The 16,923-nt window shown below is 44.4% G+C and overlaps 1 protein-coding gene across 4 annotated transcripts in view; it reads left to right on the top strand.

Annotated features, from left to right (window-relative positions):
- Positions 1-4,111: 4,111 nt before the first annotated feature.
- LOC110524940 (phospholipid-transporting ATPase IC) overlaps positions 4,112-16,923 on the top strand; it is a 47,025-nt gene continuing 34,213 nt past the window's right edge. The window contains exons 1-3 of one of the 4 annotated variants that reach the window (XM_036976663.1): positions 4,114-4,270; positions 4,353-4,422; positions 13,028-13,033. The gene's annotated coding sequence lies outside the window, so the exon portion shown is untranslated. Of the gene's footprint in view, positions 4,431-13,027; positions 13,034-16,923 lie in introns of all 4 variants that reach the window. The other 3 variants (XM_036976662.1, XM_036976661.1, XM_036976664.1) reach the window with 3 other exon arrangements.

The raw sequence follows: 16,923 nt of genomic DNA, 5'->3' as shown, positions 1-16,923 counted from the left end.
TCGATGGAGTTTAACAGCAGTTGGCATCCAATGTTAATGATGCATTACCGCCGCCAGCTGGACGGGGTATTGATTAAGTAACTAAAAAAAAGCAATTACGGGAAAAACGACATCAATACAAAATGTAACACGTGAACTAACGAAACCCACCACACTTATTAAATCACAGTCCACTCCAAAATACATCCCTACACAGGCTCAGAGGCTTGTAATGGCGGAACATTCGACTGAAATCACGAAGAACACTCAAAAAACATTCAGTTACATTTGATTATGGATCCCCCATTTGCTGCTGCCTGGGTTCCAGCAAAATTAAGGCCGTTTATACATTTAAAAAAACAACAACATTACATTCACAGATTTCACAAGACACTATGTGCCATCAGGCCCCTTACTTCACCACTGCCACATAGCTACAGTACGAAATCCATGTGCATAGTGCGTATGTTATCGTGTGTGCGCATGTGTCTTGTGCCTATGTTTGTGTTGCTTTACAGCCCCGCTGTTCCATAAGGTGTATTTTTTACCTGTTTTTTTAAATCAAATTTTACTGCTGCACCAGTCACTTGATGTGGAATAGAGTTCCATGTAGTCATGGCTCTATGTAGTACTGTTGAATAGAGTTCCATGTAGTCACTGCTCTATGTAGTACAGTGGAATAGAGTTCCATGTTGTCATGGCTCTATGTAGTACTGTGGAATAGAGTTCCATGTTGTCACGGCTCTATGTAGTACTGTGGAATAGAGTTCCATGTTGTCACGGCTCTATGTAGTACTGTGGAATAGAGTTCCATGTTGTCACGGCTCTATGTAGTACTGTGGAATAGAGTTCCATGTTGTCACGGCTCTATGTAGTACTGTGCAATAGAGTTCCATGTTGTCATGGCTCTATATAGTACAGTGGAATAGAGTTTAATGTAGTCATGGCTCTATGTAGTACTGTGGAATAGAGTTCCATGTAGTCATGTCTCTATGTAGTACTGTGGAAAAGAGTTCCATGTAGTCATGGCTCTATGTAGTACTGTGGAAAAGAGTTCCATGTTGTCACGGCTCTACGTAGTACTGTGGAATAGAGTTACATGTTGTCACGGCTCTATGTAGTACAGTGTGCTTCCCATAGTCTGTTCTGGACTTGGAGACTGTGAAGAGACCTCTTGTGGCATGTCTTGTCGGGTATTCATGGTGTCTGAGCTGTTTTAATTTTTTACATTTTATTTCACCTTTATTAAACCAGGTAGGCCAGTTGAGAACAAGTTCTCATTTACAACTGCGACCTGGCCAAGATAAAGTAAAGCAGTGTGACACAGACAACAACACAGAGTTACAAATGGAATAACATGGAATAAACAATAAACAAGCCAATAACACAATAAACAAGTCAGTGACGCAGTAGAAAAAAAGAAAGTCTATATACAGTGTGTGCAAAAGGCATGAAGAGGTGGGCAATAAATAGGCCATAGGAGCGAATCATTACAATTTAGCAGATTAACACTGGAGTGATAGATGAGCAGATGATGATGTGCAAGTAGAGATACTGGTGTGCAAAAGAGCAGAAAAGTACATAAAAACAGTATGGGGATGAGGTAGTTGGGTGGGCTATTTACAGATGGACTATGTACAGTTGCAGCGATCAGTTAGCTGTTGTGCGTCAGTAGTTCAAACAGACAGCGAATTCACCTCTCATATATACAAGTAGTGATAAATTCAATCTCTCCTCCACTTTGAGCCAGGAGAGATTAACATGCATATTATTAATATTAGCTCTCTGTTGTGATTACAATTTTTTTTTAAGACTTCTTCCCCGCTTGCGCTTGTAGTTTATGACCATTGCAATTCATGTTGTTCTTTCCACTTTTCTCACCGCCTCCAGATCGGAGACACGCTTTACCCTTGGCACCTAATTCTCCTTCACCAAACAGGACACTCCAGGAATTTGGGCACATGTTCACCTCCACAGTTAAAGCAGTTCACTTCATACGGCACTCTTCCCCTTTCCACACACTTGACACATTGTTATTTTACCTTTATTTAACTAGGCAAGTCAGTTAAGAAAGAACACATTCTTATTTTCAATGAGGGGATTCGGGGGCAGAACGACAGATTTGTACCTTGTCAGCTTGCAATCTTTCAGTTACTATTCCAACGCTCTACCCACTAGACTACCCTGCCGCCACATTAACATTAACATCTGTTACATTTATGAAAAACTGAAGGGCTTGTGCTCAAAATCTCTAACGGGATTTTCATGAATTCTAACTTGGATTTTAAAATTATTTTTATTTACGCAAATCACTTAAGAATGTCTTATTAACAATGACGGCCTACATGAGATGGGACAGACTAAATCAAATAACAGTAGCATGGATTAAGTAAAATTATTTTCTCCATCCACCATACAGGTCAGTCGACCCATCATCAGTAATTTCATCTTCCTTGACTTCTTGCGCCACTCCAGAAATAGGCGCCCTGCTCCGAAAATCCATACTGGACACATTCCACTCAGACATCTTTTTGTCTTAAATCAAGCTTCTTCTGCTTTTTATTTTACTAGGCAACAAAGTTAACAATAAATTATTATGTACAATAACGGCCTACCCCGGCCAAACCCTAACGACGCTGGGCCAATTGCGCGCCGCACTATGGGGCTCCCATTCATGGCCGGTTGTGATACAGCCAGGAATCGAACTAGGGTCTGTAGTGAAGCCTGTCGCACTGAAATGCAGTGCCTACGACCGCTGCGCCACTCGAGCGCCCGCAGACACACAACACAATATAAATAAGACCACTTCTTGTGACTCATCGACTCCACACTTTCCTCCAAAACATTCCAGATTTTCCTCGAGACGTTAAACGGATTCCCCAAGTAACATTGATCCGAAACCCTCACTCGGACTTAAAACGAGTCTAGTGGTTTCCTTTTTCCGCCATGGTAGCTCACTCATTCTTACTTCAAACAAAACCTCAGTTTCCGCCATCTTCTCTGCACCGATACCCAACTCATCAGGTGCGGCCAACCCCACCATTGGTCGAAAATATCAAACGTCATTGGAGTGACGGGTATTTTGGCCAATGAGATCTGCGTATCTGCATAACATAAGAATGTAACACAAGGAACTATTTTACATTGAGGGGATTCTATTAATCTGGCACGGGCGCCCGGTAAAGCGTATTTTGCACCGGGCTAAAATGTATTGCATTCGATTTGGAACCGGGCTGCCTCCCGGGCATGAGCCAAGTGCCCCTTTCAAACTCACAGCGAAGTTGGCTCAAAACAAAATTGACGTAATTATAGCACGTGGAGTAATGAGTAGAAATTTGTGTTTTCACGTGGAAAAGTGATTTGCCTTTCCAATGAAAACCAATTTGAAAATTCAAACGTATATTTTATGGAAAAGAGATTTTTGTTTTTGGACGAGGCACAGTGGTGCCTTGTTCACAACATGACCGTGCGGCGCTGATTCATCTTTGATTTGGGAAAGGGCACCCTCACCCATTTTTGACCGTTCACCTCTCCGGCCATAGACCGGTGCCCCACGGCCCAGCATAATCGAAACCGCCCATTATGTCAGATATCCGCCAGGCAAAAATTAGGAAGTGCCACTTGCTCTAAAATCCCAATTTAATCAGTATAAATATCCCTTGCAGTACAATTGAACTGTAGGAAGTGGGAGTAAAAGTAGGTCTGGCAGACCAGGGTTTCCTAAACTCGGTTCTGGAGCCCCCAGGAGTTGGTTATTTAAATCAGCAGTGTCGTGCTAGGGCAAAAACCAAGCCCGACAACAAACGGTTGGAATGATGGTTGAATGTAAGCTCAAATAAAATAAATTGAGGATAATTTGATGATTGTCGGTATTCTTAAAAACATACCGATACATTTGCCTAATAGCAAATTAGCTGTAAGAGCATGACATTTACATTTAAATATATATTTTTAAAATAATAGGACAACTTTACAATAAAACTGTTTATACAGTAATGTAGAACATTTAATTCTGAGTTGTCTTTACATACGCTTTTATTTATGAATATAAAGAAGTTCATGCCACTGGTTTATTACGTTTGATTATGAATTGGATTACACCTTTACCTTTTTAGTCACGTGCGTATCAATCAACAGGCTGCTTAGTGGGGTAGGATATATTTAATATCACCCAGACGTGTTGCGAGATGACATAAACACATTGTATGCTCGTTTGTTTTAATGAAACCGCGGGCGTTTTTGGAGTTTTATTCAAAACACATTCTTGTCAAACCAGTCTGTCAAGTTTCAGGTAAGGTAGGTAGCCATTACGCAGGTGAAAGGAGTGAACAGAAACTAACGTTAGACGACACTGTTGTTTGTGGCGAGGACAGAGCAAACATGGTACAGTAACCAGAAACTAGAAGACCATACTGGGGAGAAATTATAGACATACAAGGAATAGCCTATTGGTGAGTAGTTTTCTAAATGTATATATCTGCCGCCAAATGTATTAATTTTTAAGGATTTTAGACACAGAGTCGATCGTAGTAATGTTCACACGTTATCCTTTCCTCCCCTCTGTCATAATCTCAATCTATAATTGAATCAAGTCATAGGTCGATTTCGTGCAAAGATCCGACATTCTAATCTAACTCTTCTAACGACTTGATTCAATCTGTGACGTTTAATTTAATCGTTAAAGCGTCATTGAAACTTCAAAGCAATGTTCGGGGAAAATGCGTTGGAAAATGCGTTCATGTTAAACACTGCATGTCTCGTCTCAATCGGGAATTAGCCTACCTTTACACTTCAAGCGCACTATAACGCTGAATTTAGACAATTTGGTTTGAATTCAGCCCTAACTAACTCTATCTGATATATATATATATATATAATTGGACATGCAGACCAGTATGAGAATTCCAGACGTGTAGATGTTTTTCTGTGTAATTCTATAGAACTTTTACTTGTTTTCCAACTTTCTGTATTTTACACTTTGATTGTTTGAAAACAAAGCATTATAATACCCTCAATGGGCTATTGAAACCTAGTAGTAGCAGTCTTGATATACTCTCCCTGGAGATTTATGTTGCGTCTCCAACACAATCTTGTATCGCTTCAGGGAGGGGAAGGCTCTCACTCTTTTCGTCTGAGATGGCACACACACATTCCACAGGAGGACTGAGTGGGCTTGATCAATATGCTTGAGTTTAGGCAGTCTTAAACCTTGTTCACACTGCCCGCCTTCAGGATGCACTATGCAAAAATCCGTTTGGCATTTCCTGGTTGCTAAAATTCTAATAGTATGCCTAATTTCAGTTTGTGACGAAACGAGCAAATATAATGTAGAGCATCATTGTACCAATTAAACTGCTGTGAAATACCTTTCATTTTGTTTTTAAGCTGTTTGAAGCTAGTGTACAAAACCGTAAGTTAGACTAAAAAAAACAACGTAAGAATGGGAAGCATAGAAATAGAGCACATAGAACATATCTATCAATTCCTAAACTTGCTTTAAATGAGAATGACAGATCTATAACTCACGTTTCTATATGAATTTGGTCGGGAATCTCACCACAAAGTGACATATTGCAGCTTTAATGCTCAAATGTTTTTTTGAACACTGACTGTCCAAACAGTAAGGGACAATCAGATTTGTGCGTGTGTCCAGACATCAATAATTTTAGCTACGTTAGTTGTCATAGTAACAACGGTTAGTGTATTTTGTATTTTTATTAGTGATCACCATTAGCTGCTGCCAAGGCAGAATCTACTCTTCCTGGGGTCCAAACACAAACAAACAAATAAATGGTACATACTATAACGTTGACACACCACTGTGGTATAGGCCGATTGGTGGTTCTTGTGCTTTCTATCACTCAGAATTAAAGGTGACGACAATGCTGTCGCGAACATTTCCCAGTTGATTTGAATGTTCTAAATCGTACTATAAACTGGGTGGGTCGAACCCTGAATGCTGATTGGCTGAAAGCTGTGGTATATCAGACTGTATACAACAGGTATGATAAATCATGTATTTTTACTGCTCTAATTACATTAGTAACCAGTTTATAACAGCAATAAGGCACCTCTGGGGGTTTGTGGTATATGGCCAATATACCACGGCTAAGGGCTGTATCCAGGCACGCCGTACTGTGTCGTGCATAAGAACAGCCCTTAGTCATGGTATATTGGCCATATACCACACCCCCTCGTGCCTTATTGCTTAAGTGTAATGACACTTTTAAAGCCTCAAAGGATAAGATGATCCAACTTTCAAAACAAGTCCATTTTGGTTAGTCACGTCAGTCAACTAGGCTAGCTGTTTAGCTAGTACATTCACTCATTTATTTGTAAACAATTAACAACTCGTTAGCTACCACATGCTATTGTCAAACTGTCAACATAGTAGCTAGCAAGTAAAACTTGGCCAAATATCAACATATTTGGGCAAATAAATCAGATTTGAGACACATGCTGCATAGCCAGACTGCAGGAAAAAGAACAGATTTGAATCTGAAATATTTTTTTTTTTTTTAAATTTGAGTCACTTCAAATTGCCAATGTGCCAATTATAAATCATTTGATATGATGGTCAGGCGCTTTACATAGGTATAAATCATTGGTTATGATGGTCGGGGGGCTTTACATAGGTATAAATCATTGGTTATGATGGTCGGGGGGCTTTACATAGCTATAAATCATTTGTACACTGCAAAATGACCACAAGAATCCTAAACCGATATAGTTTTCTATGGAATAATTTGAAACCTTTATTTCATTGGGATACGATGACATATGCCTCTCTAATTATGCGTGGAAATATTTGGGAACAGATATCCAAACTTAAAATAACTTTTTTTTTTTGCCTCAGAGCTTGGGGGAGGGGGGGGGGGTGGTGTGTGCAAATAAAATAATTTGGGCTGTTTATTGGGGAACCCTGATGTAGTTTAACTGACCTTCTGTCTGCAATGTGTCACTCTCAACCTTGTTCCCCTGTGACTCACGGTCCAGTTTCAGGCATCACCACCCCGTGGGTCTACCACCCCGTGGGTCTGCCACCCCGTGGGTCTATGTTCAACACGGATTAGTGTTCCTCTGATAAACAGGGATGACGTTACATGTGATGGATTGACCCGTTGGAACACTGACAGTATAATTTGCTGCCTGAGAGCCGATGCACTTCCTGAATGTGTTCCACACGGGTTGGTTGACTTTGTGAATGCCGCCCCGGCGGTGGCTTTCCCAAACAGGATGTAGGGTTTACACGGTTGACAGGAATAGGAGCAGACCTGTTTTAAAACACACTCACTGGTCGAAACCCTGATGAAGACGAGGTGACAGAGATGTGTATTTAGGTGTAACTCTGTGTTAACGGCAACCGTATAACCTTCCTCTTGTCTCACCGTGTCCCTCTTGTCTCACCGTGCACCTCTTGTCTCACCGTGCCCCTCTTGTCTCACCGTGCCCCTCTTGTCTCACCGTGTCCCTCTTGTCTCACCGTGTCCCTCTTGTCTCACCGTGCCCCTCTTGTCTCACCGTGCCCCTCTTGTCTCACCGTGCCCCTCTTGTCTCACCGTGCCCCTCTTGTCTCACCGTGTCTCACCGTGCCCCTCTTGTCTCACCGTGCCCCTCTTGTCTTCTGATTTCAGTGTACTGACCTCTTCCTCTGCCTATATCCTTACTGTAATTGATTTTTATAGAGCTCTGGTCAAAAGTAGCGCACTATATAGGGAATAGTGTGCCATTTGGGATATGAGGTATGTAAATTGAGTGTCCTCAACCACGTCTCAGTCCTCAGGCAGTGACGTGTAGGAGCTGCTCCTTATGGAAATAAATGTTCCTTGCTAAAGCGTGCCTTTTGAATCTGACTTGAAAGGCAAATGTTGTGAGTTCGTCTCTTTCCTTATTCACTCCGTTTTCCTTATTGCCGCCTTTGATATCCTGGTGTGTACTGCAGCTGTCGGGTTTTATTGTGATCCCCATATTAGCCACTGCAAAGTCAGGTGGATGTCGGGTAGTTTTTGTTGTTGTTGTTGTTGTAGTTATATGATCATATGCTAGATGGGATCTAGTATGACTTTGCATCAAACTGTAAACATGGCTCATCTATAATTTACATCCTCTTGTTTTGGAATTTCCATTAGAATATCCAAGGTGGCACATGTGCTCGTTCAAGTCACTCCCCCCCCCCCCCCCCCGTCTGAGCCAGACAGTCATTAACTGTCACAGCAGTTAATAATATTAACCTGTAGGGGAGCCTGCTGTGAGTCTCCCAGCAGTGGATGAGCTGATTTGGGGTCAGTTGGAGGATAGAGAGCAGTGTTTCTTATTAGGATCAGCCTAGTTAACAGCTGATTTGAGGTCAGTTGAAGGATAGAGAGCAGTGTTTCTTATTAGGGTCAGCCTAGTTAACAGCTGATTTGAGGTCAGTTGGAGGATAGAGAGCAGTGTTTCTTATTAGGGTCAGCCTAGTTAACAGCTGATTTTGTGATCTCCCCCGGCCTCGCCACACCCCTCACCCACACCCCTCTTCACCTCAGGGGAGCACATTGTCCTTCTCCTAACGGACAATCAGACTGTAATAAATATTGAGATGGGGTGGAAAGCCTTAGTGAATTCCTTGTCTCAGGTTACGAGCCAGGCAGTGAGGCAGGCAGGTGTGTGTTTGGTTCCTTTTGAAATGTTTTCTGAATGCCTGTTGTCCCTCTTTCCCCTCTTCCGTGTCGTTGCTATCGATGGGTTGGTTGTTTAGCAACAAAACCGACTCGTGCCCGACTGTGGGCCAAAACAGACCGTGGTTGGCTTAGATTGTTGACGACATGTAAACTATATTTAGTCTCCAATGTTAATTGTAAACATCAATACATTTGCATAATGAGCACTTGTCTCTACAATACAGTGCCTTTGGAAAGTATTCAGACCCCTTGACTTTTTCCACAGTTAGTGACGTTACAACCTTATTCTGAAATGGATGAAATAAAACAATGTCCTCCGCAATCTAAACACAATACCCCATAATGACAAAGCAAAATCAGTTTTTGGAAATGTTTGCAAATTTATAAAAAACCTTTTTATAAAACATTATTGACATAAGTATTCAGACCCGTTGCTATGAGACTCTAAATTGAGCTCAGGTGCTTCCTGTTTCCATTGATCATCCTTGAGATGTTTCTACAACTTGGCTGGAGTCCATTGGTGGTAAATTATATTGATAGGACATGATTGGTGGTGCCAGAATAACAACCTATCCCTCAATTTAACCAAGACTAAGGAGATGATTGTGGACTACAGGAAAAGGAGGACCGAGCACGTCCCCATTCTCATCGACGGGGCTGAAGTGGAGCAGGTTGAGAGCTTCAAGTTCCTTGGTGTCCACATCAACAACAAACTAGAATGGTCCAAACACACCAAGACAGTCGTGAAGAGGGCACGACAAAAGCCTATTCCCGCTCAGGAAACTAAAAAGATTTGGCATGGGTCCTGAGATCCTCAAAAGCTTCTACAGCTGCAACATCGAGAGCATCCTGACCAGGACAAGCTAGTTAAACTAGTAATATCATCAACCATGTGTAGTTAACTAGTGATTATGTTAAGATTGATTGTTTTTTTTATAAGATAAGTTTAATGCTAGCTAGCAACTTACCGTGGCTCCTTGCTGCTCTCGTGTAATCAGGTGGTCAGCCTGCCACGCAGTCTCCTCGTGGGATGCAATGTAATCAGGTGGTCAGCCTGCCACGCAGTCTCCTCGTGGGATGCAATGTAATCAGGTGGTCAGCCTGCCACGCAGTCTCCTCGTGGGATGCAATGTAATCAGGTGGTCAGCCTGCCACGCAGTCTCCTCGTGGGATGCAATGTAATCAGGTGGTCAGCCTGCCACGCAGTCTCCTCGTGGGATGCAATGTAATCAGGTGGGCAGCCTGCCACGCAGTCTCCTCGTGGGATGCAATGTAATCAGGTGGTCAGCCTGCCACGCAGTCTCCTCGTGGGATGCAATGTAATCAGGTGGTCAGCCTGCCATGCAGTCTCCTCGTGGGATGCAATGTAATCAGGTGGTCAGCCTGCCACGCAGTCTCCTCGTGGGATGCAATGTAATCAGGTGGTCAGCCTGCCACGCAGTCTCCTCGTGGGATGCAATGTAATCAGCGTCCAAAAATGCCAATTACCGATTGTTATGAAAACTTGAAATCGGCCCTAATTAATCGGCCATTCCGATTAATCCGTCGACCTCTAGTCCAGAGTCACAAGTCTCAGACGTATTCCCCATTGAAGCGTGCAAGTAGCTAACCTACTAAAGGAACCGGTTGCAAAAATCACCGAAGCTGGAGACACTTATCTCCCTCACTAACTTTTAAGCACCGGCTGTCAGAGCAGCTCACAGATTACTGCACCTGTACATAGCCCATCCAACTACCTCATCCCCATATTGCTTTTTTCTTCTCCTTTGCACCCCAGTATCTCCACTTGCACATTCATCTTCTGCACATCTATCACTGTAGTGTTTAATTGCTAAATTGTAATTATTTCGCTACTATGGCCTATTTATTGCCTTACCTCCCTAATCTTACTACATTTGCACACACTGTATATAGATTTTCCTACTGTGTTATTGACTGTTTGTTTATCCCATGTGTAACTGTGTTGTTTGTGTCGCACTGCTTTGCTTTATCTTGGCCAGGTCGCTGTTGTAAATGATAACATGTTCTCTACTGGCCTACCTGGTTAAAAGTAAAGTTGAAATAAAAAATTAAAACCTATTAGTTATTACTGCACTGTCGGAACTAGAAGCACAAGCATTTCGCTACACTCGCATTAACATCTGCTAACCATTTGTATGTGACCTTTTTAAAATGCGATTTTAACCCATCTATGGCAGTGCCTCGGGCCAGACACTAAAACCTGTTGGTCGACTTTTGAGACCGTCAGACCCTGCAACACCTAAAGACACCCTCCAGTGATTTTTCTGTTTTGAAAGGTGGTATCCCAAGTATAAATACAGTAAAGTACACCCACCAAAGGCTGAATAAAATATGTTTTGAGCAATATAGTGTTCATTTTTTAGACACAACTGCAAACTTTCAGAAGTAGGAAATTGGTCTGATGGGAATTTGTGGTGTCGTCGACCAACCCCCTTGCTTGTGGAACAATAGAGGACAGAAGAGGAAAGCCCCGCCCACTTGTGCTATGTCATGACGTATGTCATACCTTGACCTTCTATTGAGATGTTCCTTTTGTTTAGTAAATCGGGTGTTTTAAAAAATAAATAAAAATTTTAACCTTTATTTAACTAGGCAAGTCAGTTAAGAACACATTCTTATTTTCAATGACGGCCTACCAGGGAACAGTGGTTTAACTGCCTGTTCAGGGGCAGAACGACAGCTCGGGGGTTTTGAACTTGCAACCTTCCGGTTACTAGTCCAACGCTCTAACCACTAAGCTACCTGCCGCCTGTACACTCTAACCACTAGGCTACCCTGCCGCCTCTACACTCTAACCACTAGGCTACCCTGCCGCCTCTACACTCTAACCACTAGGCTACCCTGCCGCCTCTACACTCTAACCACTAGGCAACCCTGCCGCCTCTACACTCTAACCACTAGGCTACCCTGCCGCCTCTACACTCTAACCACTAGGCTACCCTGCCGCCTCTACACTCTAACCACTAGGCTACCCTGCCGCCTCTACACTCTAACCACTAGGCTACCCTGCCGCCTCTACACTCTAACCACTAGGCTACCCTGCCGCCTCTACACTCTAACCACTAGGCAACCCTGCCGCCTCTACACTCTAACCACTAGGCTACCCTGCCGTTTGAAGGAGGTGCTAAAGGAGACTGGAGTGCCATTTTCAGTGTAACACCCCATGTGTAGATCAGAGGAGGAGGACGACATTGACTGTAACTCTGTTGGGCGTCCAGGAATGGATAACATCATCACGTCATGTTAATCTGGGGACGGTTTCCCGGATACAGATAAAATCCTGGACTAAAAAAATATAAAAATAGCGATTTCAGCAGAAGATCTTCATTTTTAATCCAACACTACGGTTTAATCTGTGTCCAGGAAACCACACCCATCGTTACATTAATAAAGGTTAAAGAAAAACACACAATTATAGTCCAGTCATTAATTAGTGAATTTCAGGGAATTCGTGTCAGTGAGTCTAGAAGAAGAATGGCCTTCCTCGATCTCGATTGTTCCCATTGGAACGGAGAAAGGATGGGGCCCTCGAGCTGATTACTAGTATTTAAAATACAAATAAAAATCTATATTATGCCCATTACATGAGGCCTTTTGATTTGAGGCCTGAGGAAATTGTCTCTTCTGACTAATGTTAAGTCCTGCACTGCATATATTTGCTTGTCCTAAGGTATGCATATAGACTTTTTAAAGTCCTGAGGCAAACAAACTGGATCACGACGCTCATGATGTTATCACACTACTGTACACACAGTCAATTCACCAAGTTAAACACTTGGATGTCACCTTACATTTGTCATGCGCTTATAATGTGATGGACACACCCCTAAAACAGTTGTTCACCTACACTACATCATCCACGTTACAAGGCCTAGGATACGTTGCTCAATGAAAATAAGAATTTGTTCTTAACTAGTTAAATAAAGGTAAAAAAAAAAATAAAAAATGGCTGCTCTCCACAAGCATTCTGGGTTGTTTTTCTATTCAGGAACTTGTTCTCTCTCTCAAATCACAGGATGGTCGTAGTCTTTATCTGGTGAGGGGAATTGTCCTCGTAGTCAAAATGGACCAGTTTGTGATGATTCTGATCATCATGTTAGTGAATTTTGAGCAGATCTGTGTAGTGAATGTTTTTCCAGTGGGTTCGTGGAAAAAAATGTGGATATATATATATATATATATATATATATATATTTTTACAATTCGAGAAAGCTGCAAATAATTGTCTCATACGGTTTTTAAATTAGTCTTTGATCTGATCTGGTACACAGCCCTAGTGTGGGGTTAGCCTGTTTAACTGCTGTTGATAATTACTAAAGGGCCCAAAAAGCTCATCAATCATTAACTCCTTGTCTAGAGGCTAAAAGATATTGGTGCCAAGAAGCTTACAAGCAAACACTGAGTAGCTACAGACTGTTTGACCATTTAAGGACTAACAGAAGACTAGTTATAATCTAACAGGACATTAAGAACTAACAGAAGACTAGTTATAATCTAACAGGACATTAAGAACTAACAGAAGACTAGTTATAATATAACAGGACATTAAGAACTAACAGAAGACTAGTTATAATCTAACAGGACATTAAGAGGGAACTATGGATCCTGGATGCTGATTGGGCGGGTAGTGGTCCAAGCTGTGCTGTGTTGGCCATCACAGATGTACCTGTAGACCTTTTAGTGGAACGTAAACAATAAACTCATTTAGAACGCACAACACCGTTCTATATCCGGCTAGCTAGCTGCGCCAGAGAACTCAACATGTCAAGTTGTACATCACAAGCAGAAAAGTAAACTAAGTCTGTTTGTGAAGATGGAAAAGCAGGGCGATGTGGCCTAGTCCGTGTATGGAGAAGTCTGACACAGAGCTACACAGCCAGACACTTCAGAGGAGGTGTACAGCTGACCGGACAGGTGGAGCTACACAGCCAGACACTTCAGAGGAGGTGTACAGCTGACCGGACAGGTGGAGCTACACAGCCAGACACTTCAGAGAGGGTGGGGTACTTGGCCTGGATAGTGGCGGGAAGCATCTGACCGGACAGGTGGAGGTGTACAGCAGACCAGACAGGTGGAGGTGTACAGCAGACCAGACAGGTGGAGGTGTACAGCAGACCAGACAGGTGGAGGTGTACAGCAGACCAGACAGGTGGAGGTGTACAGCAGACCAGACAGGTGGAGGTGTACAGCAGACCAGACAGGTGGAGGTGTACAGCAGACCAGACAGGTGGAGGTGTACAGCAGACCAGACAGGTGGAGGTGTACAGCAGACCAGACAGGTGGAGGTGTACAGCAGACCAGACAGGTGGAGGTGTACAGCAGACCAGACAGGTGGAGGTGTACAGCAGACCAGACAGGTGGAGGTGTACAGCAGACCAGACAGGTGGAGGTGTACAGCAGACCAGACAGGTGGAGGTGTACAGCAGACCAGACAGGTGGAGGTGTACAGCAGACCAGACAGGTGGAGGTGTACAGCAGACCCAAACAGGTGGAGGTGTACAGCAGACCCAAACAGGTGGAGGTGTACAGCAGACCCAAACAGGTGGAGGTGTACAGCAGACCCAAACAGGTGGAGGTGTACAGCAGACCCAAACAGGTGGAGGTGTACAGCAGACCCAAACAGGTGGAGGTGTACAGCAGACCCAAACAGGTGGAGGTGTACAGCAGACCCAAACAGGTGGAGGTGTACAGCAGACCCAAACAGGTGGAGGTGTACAGCAGACCCAAACAGGTGGAGGTGTACAGCAGACCCAAACAGGTGGAGGTGTACAGCAGACCCAAACAGGTGGAGGTGTACAGCAGACCCAAACAGGTGGAGGTGTACAGCAGACCCAAACAGGTGGAGGTGTACAGCAGACCCAAACAGGTGGAGGTGTACAGCAGACCCAAACAGGTGGAGGTGTACAGCAGACCCAAACAGGTGGAGGTGTACAGCAGACCCAAACAGGTGGAGGTGTACAGCAGACCCAAACAGGTGGAGGTGTACAGCAGACCCAAACAGGTGGAGGTGTACAGCAGACCCAAACAGGTGGAGGTGTACAGCAGACCCAAACAGGTGGAGGTGTACAGCAGACCCAAACAGGTGGAGGTGTACAGCAGACCCAAACAGGTGGAGGTGTACAGCAGACCCAAACAGGTGGAGGTGTACAGCAGACCCAAACAGGTGGAGGTGTACAGCAGACCCAAACAGGTGGAGGTGTACAGCAGACCCAAACAGGTGGAGGTGTACAGCAGACCCAAACAGGTGGAGGTGTACAGCAGACCCAAACAGGTGGAGGTGTACAGCAGACCCAAACAGGTGGAGGTGTACAGCAGACCCAAACAGGTGGAGGTGTACAGCAGACCCAAACAGGTGGAGGTGTACAGCAGACCCAAACAGGTGGAGGTGTACAGCAGACCCAAACAGGTGGAGGTGTACAGCAGACCCAAACAGGTGGAGGTGTACAGCAGACCCAAACAGGTGGAGGTGTACAGCAGACCCAAACAGGTGGAGGTGTACAGCAGACCCAAACAGGTGGAGGTGTACAGCAGACCCAAACAGGTGGAGGTGTACAGCAGACCAAAACAGGTGGAGGTGTACAGCAGACCCGACAGGTGGAGGTGTACAGCAGACCCGACAGGTGGAGGTGTACAGCAGACCCGACAGGTGGAGGTGTACAGCAGACCAGACAGGTGGAGGTGTACAGCAGACCAGACAGGTGGAGGTGTACAGCAGACCAGACAGGTGGAGGTGTACAGCAGACCAGACAGGTGGAGGTGTACAGCAGACCAGACAGGTGGAGGTGTACAGCAGACCAGACAGGTGGAGGTGTACAGCAGACCAGACAGGTGGAGGTGTACAGCAGACCAGACAGGTGGAGGTGTACAGCAGACCAGACAGGTGGAGGTGTACAGCAGACCAGACAGGTGGAGGTGTACAGCAGACCAGACAGGTGGAGGTGTACAGCAGACCAGACAGGTGGAGGTGTACAGCAGACCAGACAGGTGGAGGTGTACAGCAGACCAGACAGGTGGAGGTGTACAGCAGACCAGACAGGTGGAGGTGTACAGCAGACCAGACAGGTGGAGGTGTACAGCAGACCAGACAGGTGGAGGTGTACAGCAGACCAGACAGGTGGAGGTGTACAGCAGACCAGACAGGTGGAGGTGTACAGCAGACCAGACAGGTGGAGGTGTACAGCAGACCCAGACAGGTGGAGGTGTACAGCAGACCCAAACAGGTGGAGGTGTACAGCAGACCCAAACAGGTGGAGGTGTACAGCAGACCAGACAGGTGGAGGTGTACAGCAGACCAGACAGGTGGAGGTGTACAGCAGACCAGACAGGTGGAGGTGTACAGCAGACCAGACAGGTGGAGGTGTACAGCAGACCAGACAGGTGGAGGTGTACAGCAGACCAGACAGGTGGAGGTGTACAGCAGACCAGACAGGTGGAGGTGTACAGCAGACACTGTAGCCTCCTTACATGACCGGCAGAGACGATGGGACAAACGTGTATATTTATCTGCTTAGAATTTCTGAAATTTGCTTTGGTCAACTTGTCGGGTCAGATAGGCCTGCAGCTTCTCTTCAGTCATAAATTGTTGCCCTAGAAGACAAGTAAATGATCAAGGCTAATCCATTATATATTTAAGCGATAAGGAACGAGGGGTGTGGCATGTGGCCAATATCTGAGGGCTGTTCTAGAGGGCTGTTCTAGAGGGCTGTTCTAGAGGGCTGTTCTAGAGGGCTGTTCTAGAGGGCTGTTCTAGAGGGCTGTTCTAGAGGGCTGTTCTAACGCAAGACAGTAGCTGGACACAGCCCTTAGCCGTGGTATATTGGCCATATACCACAAACCCCAGAGGTGCCTTATTGCAAATACATTTTTTGTCATACCCGTTGTATACAGTCAAACATAATATTCCACTCCTTTTCCAGAGACTAAAATAACATTTGCTGTATCATCGTACTGAAAGAAATACTTCATTCTGCAATTTTATTTAATATTCGGCTATATGTGACATGTTATAGGCCAGTCAGTGTCCAGATTTCAGTTAATGTTCCATTTAACCCATTTCAAGTTTTAAAGGTATAATTTCAGCTCTCTCTCCATTTCAGCTCTCTCTCAATTCAGCTCTCTCTCAATTCAGCTCTCTCTCAATTCAGCTCTCTCTCAATTCAGCTCTCTCTCAATTCAGCTCTCTCTCATTTCAGCTCTCTCTCAATTCAGCTCTCTCTCAATTCAGCTCTCTCTCTCAATTCAGCTCTCTCTCCAATTCAGCTCT

Source organism: Oncorhynchus mykiss, chromosome 5, assembly GCF_013265735.2.
Source record: "Oncorhynchus mykiss isolate Arlee chromosome 5, USDA_OmykA_1.1, whole genome shotgun sequence".
NCBI lineage: Eukaryota > Metazoa > Chordata > Actinopteri > Salmoniformes > Salmonidae > Oncorhynchus > Oncorhynchus mykiss.
Note: the sequence above shows the minus strand (reverse complement) of the source record. Positions and strands in the feature narration are given on the sequence as shown.